Source organism: Ambystoma mexicanum, chromosome 10 (assembly GCF_040938575.1).
Source record: "Ambystoma mexicanum isolate Mex_15411 chromosome 10, UKY_AmexF1_1, whole genome shotgun sequence".
NCBI classification, from domain to species: domain Eukaryota; kingdom Metazoa; phylum Chordata; class Amphibia; order Caudata; family Ambystomatidae; genus Ambystoma; species Ambystoma mexicanum.
Window position 1 is genome coordinate 851,705,996 of NC_090932.1, and position 17,095 is coordinate 851,723,090.

The following is a 17,095-nucleotide window of genomic DNA, read 5'->3' on the forward strand; positions in this document are numbered from 1 at the left end:
GGGCCTGGCCGTGGACATGGTGGTGGCCCCACATCCCCAACCACATGCACAGCCGCTGCGCATGGGAGGGGAAAGGGCACGGGGAGAGGCAGCCCGTACACAGCTAGTGGCTAATTACTTCACATAGTAATCACACCCCTGTGGACTGCACACTGGCCTGGCACATTCCATCTGACAATCAATGATGACTCAACCTGACACTGATCCTGAATGTCTGGAGATTCAACCGTGAAAAGCATATCAGCCTGAGATTGTTCACCTGGAAGTGTTACAATGTGTGCATCCCTACCCACACACACCACCAATGCAGTTTTGTGAAGAAACACATTCAAGCAGCTAAAATGAATACCCACTTGCTAAATGCAACAAGAGGACAGTGCCATGTCACCCAACCCATCCCCAGCACCGCCACACAACACACCGTGCCATGTCATGCTATGTGCAGGTAAACAAAGTAATCCCCACAACATGACAAGTGTTGCGATGTACAGTGTCCCCAATTGAAACTTGCTACACCTGAAATGCTCACTGTAATGCAGGACCAACAACAAACTTGAGCAGGTACTACCATTGACATGACTTCACTAATGTAATAAATCAGTAGTCTCACCACCTGGAAATGCCTGCACTCCCACCACTTCCAACTGTACAGTGTTGGCGCCATGTAGAGTTGTAGGTGCACTGCTGCCAACAAGGACCCCATCTCCAGACTAGAGGGCCTTGTGTAGACATGAGGAAGGGACCTGCAAATTGGGAGGCAGACACAGATGATGAGTTACACATCAATGCAACATGCAGTGTACAACACAACAGCAATATGCACTAGGAATGTATACACAGTATTGACTAGACTACCCACACATGTAGTGGGAGTCCAATGTCACCATGTACTTCAATGTCACTTGGGCACACCCTTTGCAAGCCCATGGAAACGGGAAGCAGGAGGGGTGTGTGTGACTCAAACCCAGGCATCTGAACCTAATACATGACAAGCCTGCATGTGCCCAGCCACAATGCAGCGTATGCCCACAGGAACCACGTAAGCCAACAAATTGTCCCAAAATAATTGGGAAAAATATAACAATAAAAATAAAAATAAAAATAGAAATAAAAATTTAAAAAAATCAAAAATGGCCATTAATGGGCCCGGGGGTGTTGGGGAGGCCACCCAGGAGGTCCGAGGACAAGGTGCACACCAAAACCCACCTGTGTGGATCCTGGTAAAAAAAAAACACCTCCATGGGCTCATGGCCCACACGGCTACCCTATTGTGGGAGTATCACTGCTGTCGCTATTATCACGCTGTGCAGCTGCATCCGGAGGTGGTTTCACTATGGGAGGCAGCCCACGCAAGGACCTACTCTGTTCCTCTATGGCTGCAAGCATGCGGGTGTGGTAGGTCTCGTTCTGGAGGATGAGGGTGCGGAGGTCCCCATGCAACAACTCACGGGATGCCCGGACCTCCGCCCTCGTTGCTTGCATCTCAGCTGAGAGCGTACGGATGAGACGCTCCAGCTGCTGTTCTGTCCTTTGGTGTGTTGAAGCCTCAAGCTCAACAAGAGTCGTCCTGAGTTGATGTAGCTCCTGCCTCAGGGCTTCCCTGTGGCCCTGGGACTCTATGGAGATGGCCTCCTGCAGAGTCGCCAGTGCCGCCCGCCTGTCCCTGTTGGACGACAACATGTCCTCCCTGTGTGACTGGCAGATGGAGTCGGTTGCCTGCTCTAGTCGCTCCATCAGCCTTTCAGGGAGGACAATGGAAGTGGCCACCCTATCCATGGCCTGAGCCATCATCTCGGATGATGCTGCCTGTTGGGTAGCCATACTGTAAATGGATTGCTCCCATGCGGTATTGCCAGGTGGCGTACGGCCACCACGTCGGCGGGCACCACACCTGTCTGGGGCAAGGCGGACTGCGCCCCCCCTCTGATCTGCTGGCCCAGGAACAGGATCAGATGTCGCGGAGTGTGACCCTGCATCCGTAACCACCAAAGGCCTAGCTGCCAACACTGACATCCCCATTGAGGGTGCTGACCCTGGTGCAGGTGGGTGGGACAGAACAGAATCCCTCCCTGGAACACTCACCTGCGACGGCACGTAGGTCTCATCATCCGAATCAACAGCTGAGTACAGCTCGGGGGAGGCGCAGCCAGAGACACCCCTTGAGAGCACGACCTGCAGCACTTGTGGGTTCTCACCCACCAGCACACCACGTCCCTCACTGGTGGATGGTCGGCCCTCGGACCCCTCCTGGCTCTGCACCATCTCCACAACCCCAGCAGTATCAGGTGCGTCTTCCCCTGCAAAGACATAATAACAAAGAAATGGAAACAGCCATTAGCACCATGGCACACAATGAGGGCTGAGAAGCAAGAGAACCAGTACTTGATTGACACATGTCCCACATGACTAAGACCCTCCCATGCATGCACCCTCACTGCGTATGAAGGGCAGGCAAATGGCACACACTGATGACACAAAGATGGAAGAAGAACACATTTTATGCATGCTGCCTGGCAGTGGCATCACACATTGGCCTGTGATTGCCAGGTGACACACACATGCCATCACACAGATGGCATGTACCATTGCTATTGAGTGAAGATGGAGAGGAGGGCAGCACTTATTCATTCAGTCCAGTTCCCCCAAATGCAATAGCTTTTCTAATTCAAACAGGTCTGATTTTTCACCTGGAGCTGCCAGTCCAATATGGTCCAATTGCACAGGGACATGTGTGAACATATGATATCCAGGTAACAAAGTCACTCCACTTTACCATAGCCATGCCAGACATGTGACTAGAGGACTGAGGAATGCCTAGTATAAGTGGTGGAATGCAAACAATCTGTCTGAATGAACATAGAAAAATAAGCAACAATTTTGTGGCAAGGTGACACTTCAAGGGCAACTGGGGTGCTGTTGGGCTAGATGTCTACTGTTGGCAGAAGGGATACTGCAATGGCCATATGCAGCTGTGCAGGATGTATTGCATGAAGCACATGGCTGACCCATACGACTCAGGCGCACACACTCTCACCTGGCACACAAACAGATGCCCTCACACACACACCATGCACATGGATGACACACACATGTATGTGCACTCACTGGACAATGCCTCGTATTCAGGCAGATCTCCCATGCCTTGGATCTGTTCCTCCGTGACGTAGGTCCCAGCGACTGACTTATGTGGAGTGAGTTCCATGTCTAATACTGGAGACCCACCTCCAGTCACTAGAGTTGCGGCATGACTTGAGGCCAGCTTCTTCTTTGCCCTGCGCTTTAGGTCATTCCAGCGCTTATAGCAATCATTGGCTGTGCGCCTCACGATTCCAAGGGCACTTACGATGTCCGCAACGGTCTGCCAGTGTGCCTGGCGTTGTGCAGGTGTGGTCTTGGATCCTGCAACAATGACCATCTCGTTATCATGTCCGGACACAAACTCGACAAGTGCATTCAGTTCGTCATCCGTGAAGCTGGGCTTCCTCGACGGGCCGGACTGTGTAGCCGTGTCTGGGGCATCAGCCTGTGCCGGACGAGCACTCTTCCTCTTCCGCTTGGAAGGTGGTGGTGATCCTGAGTGTCCTGCGCCGCTCTGGACACTAGGGGCAGGAGCCCTGGTGGGCTCTGTATCAGGTGTGTGGGATTGCACACTCAGCATGGGAGTTGGTGCAGGCATTGGCTCAAGTGTAATGGTGTCAGGGGGAATGTCAGCAGGATGGACTAGGACCGACACTGTCCTGGCTGGGTGTGTGAGAGCTGGGGTGGATGGAGCCGCAGCTGCCCCTGCAGCCTCTCCGCCCTGCCTACTTGGGGCAGCAGATGACCTTGCTGCCCCAGATCCACGTGGCATGATGGCATCAACGTGCACCAGCGCACGTGTCGTAGCCCTGCTGACCTGGAAGTCAGCCATGGAGTCAGCCAGGTCTGGTGCCACAATGGGCTGGTCCAACAAGGGCTGAGCATGGATGGTGTCAGCCACATCAGCCTCAACGGGAGGGGGGGGGGGATTATGGGTGCCCTTGACTGGTCCTCCACACATGGGGGGACAGGCTCACCCTGCAAGTTACGACCACGTCCCCTACCGGATCCACCACGGCCACCACTTGTGGCTCTTCCATCTTTGCCACCCTTACGGAATCCTCGCCTCCCAGCCATGGCACTGATATTAATGTGCGTATGGGAGTGGCTGTAGACTATTGTCCTGGGCAATTGGGGGTCAAAGGGGTTGGGTACCAGATGGTAATTGTACCCTAGTGCTCCAGCAAGGCTGAATGTAACCCCTGGGGAAAGATGACGGGTCACGCAACGCACAGGAGGCCCAAAAAAGGGAGATGACGTGCACGCAACCCCTCCTAGACCACGTGTGCAGAAAGAAAAACCTGCACTACGCTGTGGCACCCAGTAACACAAGAATGAACGTATGCGTGTCACACGCAGCCTGAAGGGGTAGGCTACACACGGGGCAAGCACAGATGTTAGATACGTGCGTGACTCACCGTCTGCCAGGTAAAAGAGCGTGAAAAATGAGCGCGTTTGGTTGGCAACACCCCCGCCAAAAGAAGATATGTACGCTGTCTGAGGAGACAGGACAACAGTAGAAGGGAACACTGTTTCAGGGAACAGGCCCAGGTAAACCAGTACAAGAGAAAAAAGAGAAAAAGCTGTCAGAGGTAACAGGGAGTACGAACTGGAAACGCTGTGAAGTAAATCGCGTGTGAAACGACAAGAAGTACAGAATTCACCCACTCGCTCTCCACGAAAAGCACGTACAAGGAATTGGTGTTCTACACGTACCTTATATGCAGGCCCACACGTACAGCGTCACTTACGCGGCGTGTACGTGCTAGGCCCATTCCCACCAATTACACGCTTTGACACTTCTGCGTGTAGGTCCATTTTCACCAATTACACGCTTTGACACTTCTGCGTGTAGGTCCATTTTCACCAATTACACGCTTTGACACTTCTGCGTGTAGGTCCATTTTCACCAATTACACGCTTTGACACTTCTGCGTGTAGGTCCATTTTCACCAATTACACGCTTTGTAACTTCTGCGTGTAGCGCTATTTCCACCAATAACACGCTTTGAGACTCGGACGTGTCACGCAACTTATTCCTACGCGTGCACGTGACTTCATAGACGCGCATACGCTGGTGACGCGTTTACGCGCTAAGGGCCTTTCATCGATTTACACGCAGACGTGTGGGATTTTCACGTGCAAAATCACTCCGTATCAAGCTCTCCACGCATACACACACGAAAGACCACGCTCCTGCCTAGGAGGCCAAATTACTGCCCCCCAGAGCCCTGAGCACGCTCCCACCTGCCATCTGCTGCTGCCTGACTGCCTGCTGCCCACGTGCCCTGCCATTTGCTGCCTGCACATCAGCCAGGGGTGCTGTTGCTGTGACCACCCCTGCTGGAACCAAAGGCTCCCGACTGCTTTTCCGTCGCCCCACAGCCCAGCCCCAGGACCCAGTTGCCCACCCACTCCTGCCTCTGGGGTTGCCATGTCGGGCACTACAACATCTGGCACCAGTGGCAACCCCCGGCCAAGGAGGCAGAGGGGCACCAGCTTCAGTGCCAGGGAAGTTGGTGTCCTGGTGGAGCATGTCCTGGGGCAGTATGATGCCCTCTTCGGAAGGTTGCGCGCCGACCAGGAAGGACGGACTCGGATCTGGATGGACATCGTGACTGCCATCAACGCGGAGGAGGTGGCAGTCCGCGACTACGAACGTGTCAGGAAGCGCTGGGAGGACTTCAGGTCCGGGACCCTCAACAAGGCCCGGCGCCTCATGATGGCAGCAGATGCTAAGGGGCGGGCGGGGCCACTTGTCGGAAGATCAGATGAGTGTCCTGGAACGCATATCCCCAGCGCTCCACATCCAGGTCCTTGAGAAGCAGACTCGTCTGGAGTCGAGCGGTAAGTGTACATGCATTCTGATTGTAAGCTGTGCGTGTGGTGGTGTGCCAGGAGTGTGCAGGTTGAACATGTATTTTTATGTGGCCAAGTAGGGGGTGTGTACAGGGCAGTGAGGGTGACACATGCGAGGGGTCTCATGTGTGACACATGGATGGTGCTTGTGTGTGTGGCCTTGCATGGCACAGGATGTGGAGGTATGATTGTCAGGTGTGACATGGATGTAATCGAGACACTGCGACAGTTGGCGGAGGTGTACACATGCATGCAGGTTTGGTGTTGTGTGTGCATGTGTAGTGTACTCCCTATGTTGCATGTGATGTGTGGATGACCTTTGGCTGCCCATGCTGTTGTATGTGAATGGATGGTGCTGGCTGTTGCATTATGGCTGTGGTATGGCTCATGTGTGCAAGTTGAAATGACATGTGTGTTGGGGATTGTGATGCCATGTGTGAGGTTTACCAATGCCACTCATGTATAACTGTCATGTGTGTATGAGTCCATTTTACAGTGCCCTGATGCCTGTGTTTTCTTTCTCCCTGTCTGCAGCGTCAACTGATGAAGAGGGCGGAGAAGGTGCTGTGGAGCACAGCGGCAGGGGTCGCACCACCAGCCGGAGACGCAAGGCCCGGATCCCCTCCCAAGTTGTGATCTCGTCGGGGAGTGAGGAGTCTGGTGCCACCTCCCAGGCAGCAGCTGGCGAGGGGAGGTCCAAGAGGCGGAGGTCGGAGTTGGACTCCTCGGCAGCAGAAGGGGCAGCTGGGACCCCACAGGGCCCAACGGGGGAAGATGGCACGGAGTCATCCAGGTTGGTGGGGGCCTGGTGGAGGATGCCCCTGCACTGCTGGGGGGTGGGGGTGGTGGGAGACATGAGTGGGGGCCTGGTGGAGGCTTCCCCTGGTGGCGGGGGGGTGGGGGTGATGGGAGACATGGGTGGGGGCCTGGTGGAGGCTGCCCCTGCACTGCTGGGGGGTGGGGGTGGTGGGAGACATGGGTGGGGGCCTGGTGGAGGCTGCCCCTGGTGGCGGGGGAGTGGGGGTGATAGGGGACATGGGTGGGGGCCTGGTGGAGGCTGCCCCTGCACTGCTGGGGGGTGGGGGTGATAGGGGACATGGGTGGGGGCCTGGTGGAGGCTGCCCCTGGTGGCGGGGGAGTGGGGGTAATAGGGGACATTAGTGGGGGCCTGGTGGAGGCTGCCCCTGGTGGCTGGGGGGTGGGGGTGGTGGGAGACATGAGTGGGGGCCTGGTGGAGGCTGCCCCTGGTGGCTGGGGGGTGGGGGTGGTGGGAGACATGGGTGGGGGCCTGGTGGAGGCTGCCCCTGGTGGCGGGGGAGTGGGGGTGATAGGGGACATGAGTGGGGGCCTGGTGGAGGCTGCCCCTGGTGGCTGGGGGGTGGGGGTGGTGGGAGACATGAGTGGGGGCCTGGTGGAGGCTGCCCCTGCACTGCTGGGGGGTGGGGGTGATAGGGGACATGGGTGGGGGCCTGGTGGAGGCTGCCCCTGCACTGCTGGGGGGTGGGGGTGATAGGGGACATTAGTGGGGGCCTGGTGGAGGCTGCCCCTGCACTGCTGGGGGGTGGGGGTGGTGGGAGACATGGGTGGGGGCCTGGTGGAGGCTGCCCCTGGTGGCGGGGGTGTCGGGGTGATAGGGGACATGAGTGGGGGCCTGGTGGAGGCTGCCCCTGCACTGCTGGGGGGTGGGGGTGGTGGGAGACATGAGTGGGGGCCTGGTGGAGGCTGCCCCTGCACTGCTGGGGGGTGGGGGTGATAGGGGACATGTGTGGGGGCCTGGTGGAGGATGCCCCTGCACTGCTGGAGGGTGGGGGTGATAGGGGACATTAGTGGGGGCCTGGTGGAGGCTGCCCCTGCACTGCTGGGGGGTGGGGGTGGTGGGAGACATGGGTGGGGGCCTGGTGGAGGCTGCCCCTGGTGGCTGGGGGGTGGGGGTGGTGGGAGACATGGGTGGGGGCCTGGTGGAGGCTGCCCCTGGTGGAGGCTGCCCCTGGTGGCGGGGGAGTGGGGGTGATAGGGGACATGAGTGGGGGCCTGGTGGAGGCTGCCCCTGCACTGCTGGGTGTTGGGGGTGGTGGGAGACATGGGTGGGGGCCTGGTGGAGGCTGTCCCTGGTGGCTGGGGGGTGGGGGTGGTGGGAGACATGGGTGGGGGCCTGGTGGAGGCTGCCCCTGGTGGCGGGGGAGTGGGGGTGATAGGGGACATGAGTGGGGGCCTGGTGGAGGCTGCCTCTGCACTGCTGGGTGTTGGGGGTGATGGGAGACATGGGTGGGGGCCTGGTGGAGGCTGCCCCTGCACTGCTGGGGGGTGGGGGTGATAGGGGACATGGGTGGGGGCCTGGTGGAGGCTGCCCCTGCACTGCTGGGGGGTGGGGGTGATAGGGGACATGGGTGGGGGCCTGGTGGAGGCTGCCCCTGCACTGCTGGGGGGTGGGGGTGGTGGGAGACATGAGTGGGGGCCTGGTGGAGGCTGCCCCTGGTGGCGGGGGGGGTGGGGGTGGTGGGAGACATGGGTGGGGGCCTGGTGGAGGCTGCCCCTGGTGGCGGGGGAGTGGGGGTGATAGGGGACATGAGTGGGGGCCTGTTGGAGGCTGCCCCTGCACTGCTGGGTGTTGGGGGTGGTGGGAGACATGGGTGGGGGCCTGGTGGAGGCTGCCCCTGGTGGCTGGGGGGTGGGGGTGGTGGGAGACATGGGTGGGGGTCTGGTGGAGGCTGCCCCTGGTGGCGGGGGAGTGGGGGTGGTGGGAGACATGGGTGGGGGCCTGGTGGAGGCTGCCCCTGGTGGCGGGGGGGGTGGGGGTGGTGGGAGACATGGGTGGGGGCCTGGTGGAGGCTCCCCCTAGTGGCGGGGGAGTGGGGGTGATAGGGGACATGAGTGGGGGCCTGGTGGAGGCTGCCCCTGCACTGCTGGGTGTTGGGGGTGATGGGAGACATGGGTGTGGGCCTGGTGGAGGCTGCCCCTGCACTGCTGGGGGGTGGGGGTGATAGGGGACATGGGTGGGGGCCTGGTGGAGGCTGCCCCTGCACTGCTGGGGGGTTGGGTGGTGGGAGACATGGGTGGGGGCCTGGTGGAGGCTGCCCCTGGTGGCGGGGGAGTGGGGGTGATAGGGGACATGAGTGGGGGCCTGATGGAGGCTGCCCCTGCACTGCTGAGGGGTGGGGGTGGTGGGAGACATGGGTGGGGGCCTGGTGGAGGCTGCCCCTGGTGGCGGGGGGGTGGGGGTGGTGGGAGACATGGGTGGGGGCCTGGTGGAGGCTGCCCCTGGTGGCAGGGGAGTGGGGGTGATAGGGGACATGGGTGGGGGCCTGGTGGAGGCTGCCCCTGCACTGCTGGGGGGTGCGGGTGGTGGGAGACATGGGTGGGGGCCTGGTGGAGGCTGCCCCTGGTGGTGGGGGGGTGGGGGTGGTGGGAGACATGGGTGGGGGCCTGGTGGAGGGTGCCCCTGGTGGCGGGGGGGGGTGGGGGTGGTGGGAGAAATGGGTGGGGGCCTGGTGGAGGCTGCCCCTGCACTGCTGGGGGGTGGGGGTGCAGGGGGACATGTGCAGGTGTGCAGGGTAGTCCCCTGTTTTGTGGGCTGCCTGCAGGGGCCGTGGAGGGTGTACAGGGAACACCTGTGAGGAGCCACCCAGCCTAATCGCGTGTGTGACTTCCCACGCACCCCTGTAATACACGTACCCAGCCAAATCGCGTGTGATAATTCCCGCGCACCCCTGTAATACACGTACCTGGCCAAATCGCATGTGAGAATTCCCGCGCACCCCTGTAATACACGTACCTGGCCAAATCGCATGTGAGAATTCCCGCGCACCCCTGTAATACACGTACCCAGCCGAATCGCGTGTGAAACTTCCTGTGTACCCCTGTAATACACGTACCCAGCCAAATCGCGTGTGATAATTCCCGCGTACCCCTGTGATACACGTGCCCTGCCTAATCGCGTGTAGAACCTCACGCGTACCCCTGTAATACACGTACCCTGGCCAATCGCGTGTTAAACTTCCCGCGTACCCCTGTAATACACGTACCCTGGCTAATCGCGTGTATAACTTCACGCGTACCCCTGATATGCACGTTACCCGCTTTGCGTTCCTTGTTTGCCAGCCCTGTAAACTGGTCCAGGGTTAGCGCAGCCCTTTGCGATGATTTAGCGATTTTGATGGCTTTTCCTTGCGCGAGGGCGTTCTTGGGGGCGTTACTGGCGCTGCTGCAGGGTCGCTGCGATACTCTGCGCCACGGCTGGTTTGGGAGCCTAAAATCCATGAATACGCTGTGCGCGGAAATCGGTTTTAGCGCACGTGCCTGGCGCAGACAATCGCACGCGGACACTCTGCGCCAGCCGCTTGCGACACTTTTCTTCGAAATTCTATGAATTACCCTGTAAGTGTTTGCACGTCTATGAAAGTGTGTGCAGGTGTATGTGTGTGCATGAAAGTGTGTGCAGGTGTGTGAGTTAGGGAGAGTGTGAACGTGTTCGCAGAAGAGAGAGAGAGAGAGTGTGTGTGCTTGTGTGTGTGTGTGTATGTGTGTGTGTGTGTGTGTGTGAAAGTGTGTGCAGGTGTATATGTGTGCATAAAAGTGGGTGGAGGTGTGTGCGTTAAGGAGAGTGTGAACGTGTGTGCAGAAGAGACAGTGTGTGCGTGTGTGCTTGAGTCTGTGTGTGTGAAAGTGTGTGGAGGTGTATGGGTGTGCATGAAAGTGTGTGCAGGTTTGTGCATTAGTGAAAGTGTGAACGTGGGTGCAGAACAGAGAATGCGTGTGCTTGTGTGTGTTTGTGTGTGTGTGTGAATAAGTAGGTGAGTTTACAGACAACGCTATCACGATTCCCTACTACTCATTTGTACGTCAGAATAGTTTTGCCGACTTTGGTAACGTGCTGCCACGTAGGGCAACATTGCTGGACAAAAATTAATTATGATTCAATTGAGATTGGAAAGCGCAGAATGTGTTGAAAGAAGTGTACCAAATATCGAAAGGGGGGCCCCGGGGGGAACGCGAAGCGTTTCCCCCCGGGGAGTTTTTGGCGATGCACATGGCCAGCGAGTGGCCGTGGGGCAGAGCGCCGCATGGGGGGGTATTTAAGGGCTCAGGGAAGGTTCGGGAGGCAGGCGACAGTTAGGACTTGATGATTGTCAGGTCCTGTTGCCCGCTCCCGAGCCTTCCCTGTTGTTCATGGGCCTAGGTGACGAGTGTAGTGCAGGTGAGGTAGGGGAATAGTATAGGAGGAGGGCGGGTAGGTCTTATAAAAAAAAAATATATATATATATAATTACATTTCTTGTGTTTAGCGTGTGTAGGAGGGGTGCCGTACATAAGACACCCCTCGCGTCTTACCGTGTCTTCGGTTTTCCTTTTCACGCCGAGGGTATCCCGTGAGCGGGGGGCGTGGGGGCTCCGCGGTGTTTGGGTGGGAAGTGGTCATCCGTGCTCGGGCCCGCTGTGCGTTTGGGGCCTGGGGGGGGAGCGGAGATCCAGCGGCTTTTCCGCGGCTCCCCGGGGGAACTTTCTTCGCCTTTTGACGAGCGTTGGTGCTGGGTACGGGGCGCGTAGCAGCGCTCGTACAGAAAGGGTTGGCCAGCGCTTTTAAAGGGGCCGTGTCCCTCGCGTGTAGAGGGAGTGCGGTGTTGGTGTGTCACCGCCAGGGGGCAGTTTTCTCTGCCGGTTAGCGAGCACTAAGTAGTGCTTGGCTACAGTGGTTGGGAGGGCTCCCTCGTGGGTTTCGTGACCAGGGTAGAGAGGGGGGGGGGGTTGAAGAGGAAATTTTAGTTGTTTAGGTTTATAAAAAAAAAATAAAAAAAAATATATAGTTAGACTAATTTTATATTTTGCATTTTGGGCAGAAAGGAAGCAGATAGTTTCAAAAAAAAAAAAAAAAAAAGAACAATTTTTCCTTTTAGTATGTGGCAGTATTAGGGAGGTTATTTTACAGGGTATCACACAAGGTGTGTTTTGTGGTTCTGGGGGGCGGTTAATTTAGTGTTAGGGTTGTGAGGTTTCTCAGGGACAAAGGGGGGGCTAGCCCACGGGTAGGTCCTGGCTCGGGGGCATAGTGTGAATTAGTGCAAGTTAGGGGTTATATTTCTGGGCACACGCGGTTTAGTGTGCACAATGGCAGGCCGGAGGGCAAGCAAGAAGGGGCGGGTGGATGCGGGGGCCTTGAAGAAGGCCCTGGGAATAATTAGCAGGGCGACTAAAGCCCAATTGGAAGGGGCGGTGGGGGTAGTTACGGGTGAGGAGGAGTGTGGGGGGGGCGGCCGCAGCGCAGAGCGGCGGCGGACGGGGCCCTGGCGGCGGTGGTGGCCTGCACCCCTACGGCAGGGAGAGGGGAGAGTTGGGAATCCAGGGGTAGGAAGATGAGGAGGGAAATAGACAAGAGGGCGGATGGGGGTTTGAGCAGGTCGGGTGGGCAGCCAGGGAGGGAGGAAGGGTATGATAGCTCTAGGGAAGAGGGGAACGCGCGTGAAGTTAGGGACCAAGGGAACACCAGTGGGGGCAGGGGTGGGGCGCAGGTGGGTGGGTCGGGGCGGAGGGGAAGAGGGGGTAAATACCTGCAGAAGAGCGCAGGTGGGAGAAGGAGGGAGAGGTCCCCATCAAGTGAGGAGGGGAGGGCGGGGCGCGGAACGGCCCCCCCGGGTAGGAGGAGTGGGGGCGGAGGGCGCTGCGCAGCCCCCGCGGTACAGATGGAGGGTGAGGGTTTTGTTACGGCCCCTCCTCGGTCAACGCAAAGAGAGCCTGGAGGGTGCAGCACGGCCCCCAGCAACGAGGATGTCAGGGTGGAGGTCGGAACGCCTCGCCCAAGAGAAGAGGACCAGGCAGAGGTTCCCACAACCCCGCCGAGAAGACTTCGGGGGAGTGGCGGGGCGTACGCCCCGGACTCGCGAGAAGGGCAGCAAAGCATCTCGGGCAGGAGCTTGCATCCTCAATGGTATTTAAGGGGTGATGAAGTTGGTTGGGAGGAATACAGGGGGCAATGGGAATTTGACGATTACAGGGCGGAAAGGGAAAGGGGGAATGAAAGAAGAAGTGCAAGGTGGGATAGGGAAAGGGAAGTACAGGGCGGGCGGGGTGGAAGGAGTCAAGGGAACTATTGGCTGGGTGATTGTGCTGACATGTTTTGTCCCCGCAGCAGGAGCCCTCTAAGAAGGGAGAGGAGTAGCACCGGTGTGGATGCCAGGCCGCAGGTGGCAGGCGTGGAAAGAGGTGAGCGGGAAAGGGAGTGGTCATCTGCATGGCAGAGAGGGGTTACAAATAGGCGGTTGGGGGATGAACGGGGTGGTTTTCAAGGTGTGATGAAGGAGGTGGGGGTGCAGGCCATTGGAGCCGAAGGGGTTGAAAAGAACATTTGCTCAGTGGAGGTCCAAACGGACAAAGAGGTGGAGCCATTGGGGCTCGAAGTACAGGCGGCTAAAGATAAAGAGGTGGAAGTAAAAGAAAAGGGGAAGAAATTGCCATACATGGGGATAACAAAACCATTGGGGGCACACTTGATGGCGGCGACCAGGGAGAAGATCCAGGCAGGGGAATTTGTGGATGTTTTCAAATTGCTACATAGGGAGGTGAGAGCGAAGGAAGGGTCTAAGGAGGAAGAGAGGGAACTGGCTTCTCGCCCGAGGGTCCCGGTGACCATTGAGAATTGGACGTCGGCGTTTATCATTTATGCCAGTGTGTATTCCGAAAAATTCCCGGAGCGTTGCGTGGCCCTGCTTAAATATATGGATGTAATAAGGAAGGCTTTTACGAGTTTTGGGGGCTTTGCCTGGGTAAGGTATGATGAGGAATTTAGAGCGAGAATGGCAGAGGACAATCAGGCGGTCTGGGGGGAGATAGATATGGATCTTTGGCTGCAATGGATGGCCCCAACGAGGCCTGCCCCGACATTGCACACAGCAAGTGGGCTGCCTGTGCCTTACCGGCCCTTTCTTGGTCGCCCCGCCCATGGGGTGGCGGGGGGAGGGGGCGGAGGACAGCCTTCGACAGCATGTTGGGCGTTCAATAAAGAAGGCTGCACGAGGTGGATGTGCAAATTTAAACACGAGTGCAGCAAGTGTGCGGGTCGGCATCCAGTTACAGATTGTTTTCAGGCAGGGGACAGTGGGGCAGGGCGAGGAGCGGGGCAAGGAGGTGGGGGGGAAGGACCGCAGGACAGGTAAATTGTGGCGGGCTGGTAGTTCGGGCTCAGTTAACGTAAAAGGAGGGGGGGGCACAAGGTTTGTTGAAAGGTTTTTGGGGGTGACTTAAAGGGGGTAGGAGAAGGGTGAGGAGGAAGAAGCGTAGGTAGAGGAGGGCCGCAGGGGGGATGTAACTGTGGAAATTGTTAAGGGGCGGTGGCCGTCGTTTAGAGGGCATGGACAACGGTGGCGAAGCTCTCACGCTTGCCGCACGACAAGGTGAGTAAGCTTCAGGCTGCATGGACGGAGGTGCGGGAGCACCTCTGGTGCAGCTAGGGAAAGTGATGAGCTGGGTCTGCATGGACGGGGGTGCATTAGGGCCCCTGGTGCAGCTGGGGGAAAGACGTGGAGCAACGAAGCAAGGTGCTGGAAGAGGAATTTATGTGGAATGGACTGCATGGACGGGGGCACAGGTTTGGCCCCTGGTGCAGCGGTGGAGAGGAGTAAGGAAGAAAAGGGGGCCTGCATGGACGGGGGTGCACTAGGGCCCCAGGTGCAGGGGGAAACAGGTGGTAATGGACGCGAGGATCTTGGAAATGAGTGATAAGGAAGGGACTGCATGGACGGGGGTGCAGGTTTGGCCACTGGTGCAGGGGCGGGAGGAGCAATAAAGCAAAAAGCCTGCATGGACGGGGGTGCACGTGGGCCCCTGGTGCAGGGGGGGGCAACGCAGGGCCAATACTAATAAGGTGATGGAAGGTGGGGGGGGCAAAGGGGGGAGCAAGGGGGTAATAGTTTAGAGGAAAGAAGGGGTCTAAGTGGGTTTAGGTGTATGGTATAAAGGTTAGGGAAAGGGGCGAAATATTGGGGGACGGTAGGAGAAGACCTGAGGTGTGTGCGGGGAAGGTTAAGGAGATGGCCAGAGAGGATAGGGTACTGAGGAGGTGTTACTAGTGGTGTGGGAAAGGTTAGGAGGTTGGAACTCATTCATTCAGGAGGGGTGCAGCATCTGAAAGTAGCAGGCTGGGCTATTAAGAGGAGTAGGTGAAAAGGTTGGGACGCTGGGAGTAAGGGAGATACAAAGGGTATGTCAGGGACCGGGGCAAACGGAATGTCTTTATAGTATTCTTTCAGTAGGTAGCAAGAGTGTTGCATTTATTAGGATGTTGTTGATTTGTAAGTGATTTTGTAATTTCTTTTTCAGATGCTGCTAAGAGGTCCGGTCAGATGTCAAAAATCTGGTTTGGGACATTCTAGGGTTAAGTGGGCGGGGAAAGAAGCTGAGAAAAGGGTTGATGGCGGGCAACCGGGGTGCAACTATAAAGATGTTGTGGTAAGATGTCCGGGTTTGGGAGGCTGGGCTGGGATTAGTTGCTTCCTAGGTTGGCTGGGGTGAGGGAAAGCTATGGGCCTTCAGATGGGGGGGGATTAGTTTTGCTGGGGAAAATGATCTGACGAGGGATACGGGTGGCTCTTCTTAGTTTCTGGGCTGGGAGACTGGGTAAAAAAGTTTGAGGTAGAAAAGTTTGGGGGGGTGGGGCAGAAAGAACTCCTCGGGGGAGGGTTTTTCTGGTGCCGGGGGCATGGCCCCTTTTGATGTGGGGGGAGGGAAGCACAATGGGGGAATGACACGGGAAAGGATGGGGTGGCGCTGTTTGCACAAGCAGGTCACCCCGGGGGAACAGGTATTGAGCCTGGAGGGGCATGGCCCCTGGGAGAAAGCGGGACGCCTGGAAAAGGGGCAAGGAGACGGTAGGATCCAAGGGATCATTAGGGAGGAATTGGGTTATTTAATTATTTAATGGTTGGGGGAAAATGAAAATGTTTAATTTATTTAAGTGGTGGTTAAAATATTCCTTTAGTTTGTTAGGCCATGGAGTCAGTTAAGCGTTTGATTGTAAGCTTTGGCCTGTCACATTAAAGCGACCTTTTCCACTTTTAAACGAGTCTGGGTTTTTTGTGCATTAAGCCAAAAGGGGGGGCCCGGGGGGAACGCGAAGCGTTTACCCCCGGGGAGTTTTTGGCGATGCACATGGCCAGCGAGTGGCCGTGGGGCAGAGCGCCGCATGGGGGGGTATTTAAGGGCTCAGGGAAGGTTCGGGAGACAGGCGACAGTTAGGACTTGATGATTGTCCCGCCCTCCCACCCCTTTCACGTTCGTTAGGATAGTGTCTGGTTATGTAATATGGGGGGGTCCATTGTTCATGGGATTATGCAGGGGGGGTTTTTAGATGACATGGCGGGTTCATGAGTTTTGGGGTCTGTTAGGAAGGTAGGGTTGGTAGTTTTGTGTGACAGGCCAGGGCATTGTGAAAGCGTGTGTAATATATGTTGCTGATGTGGCAGGTCAGGCTGGCTGCAGGTCATAGGAAGGGGGAGTTTGGTGTAGAGGGGAGTTTGAAGGGTGTTGAAGTGGGTCGGGGCGCCGGGGGGGGCATGGCCCCTTTTGATGTGGGGGGAGGGAAGCACAATGGGGGAATGACACGGGAAAGGATGGGGTGGCGCTGTTTGCACAAGCAGGTCACCCCGGGGGAACAGGTATTGAGCCTGGAGGGACATGGCCCCTGGGAGAAAGCGGGACGCCTGGAAAAGGGGCAAGGAGACGGTAGGATCCAAGGGATCATTAGGGAGGAATTGGGTTATTTAATTATTTAATTGTTGGGGGAAAATGAAAATGTTTAATTTATTTAAGTGGTGGTTAAAATATTCCTTTAGTTTGTTAGGCCATGGAGCTAGTTAAGCGTTTGATTGTAAGCTTTGGCCTGTCACATTAAAGCGACCTTTTCCACTTTTAAACGAGTCTGGGTTTTTTGTGCATTAAGCCAAAAGCAGTGGCACCTTGCTGTGACCCGGCGCAGTTCCGTCCAGCAGTTTTGGAGAACAAGGTCGCATCATTTTGAGAGAAGTTTTCACAGTCTAATAGTGGCTCCAGGATCTCGGGCCAGCAGCTGAAAGCAATTTCTCAAACCTAGAATCAGAGTGAGCTAAATTTAAAAAGTGTGATTGATCGTTCTGTTATATGTGCGCTCGTTTCCACTCTCGTGTTATCTGATCCA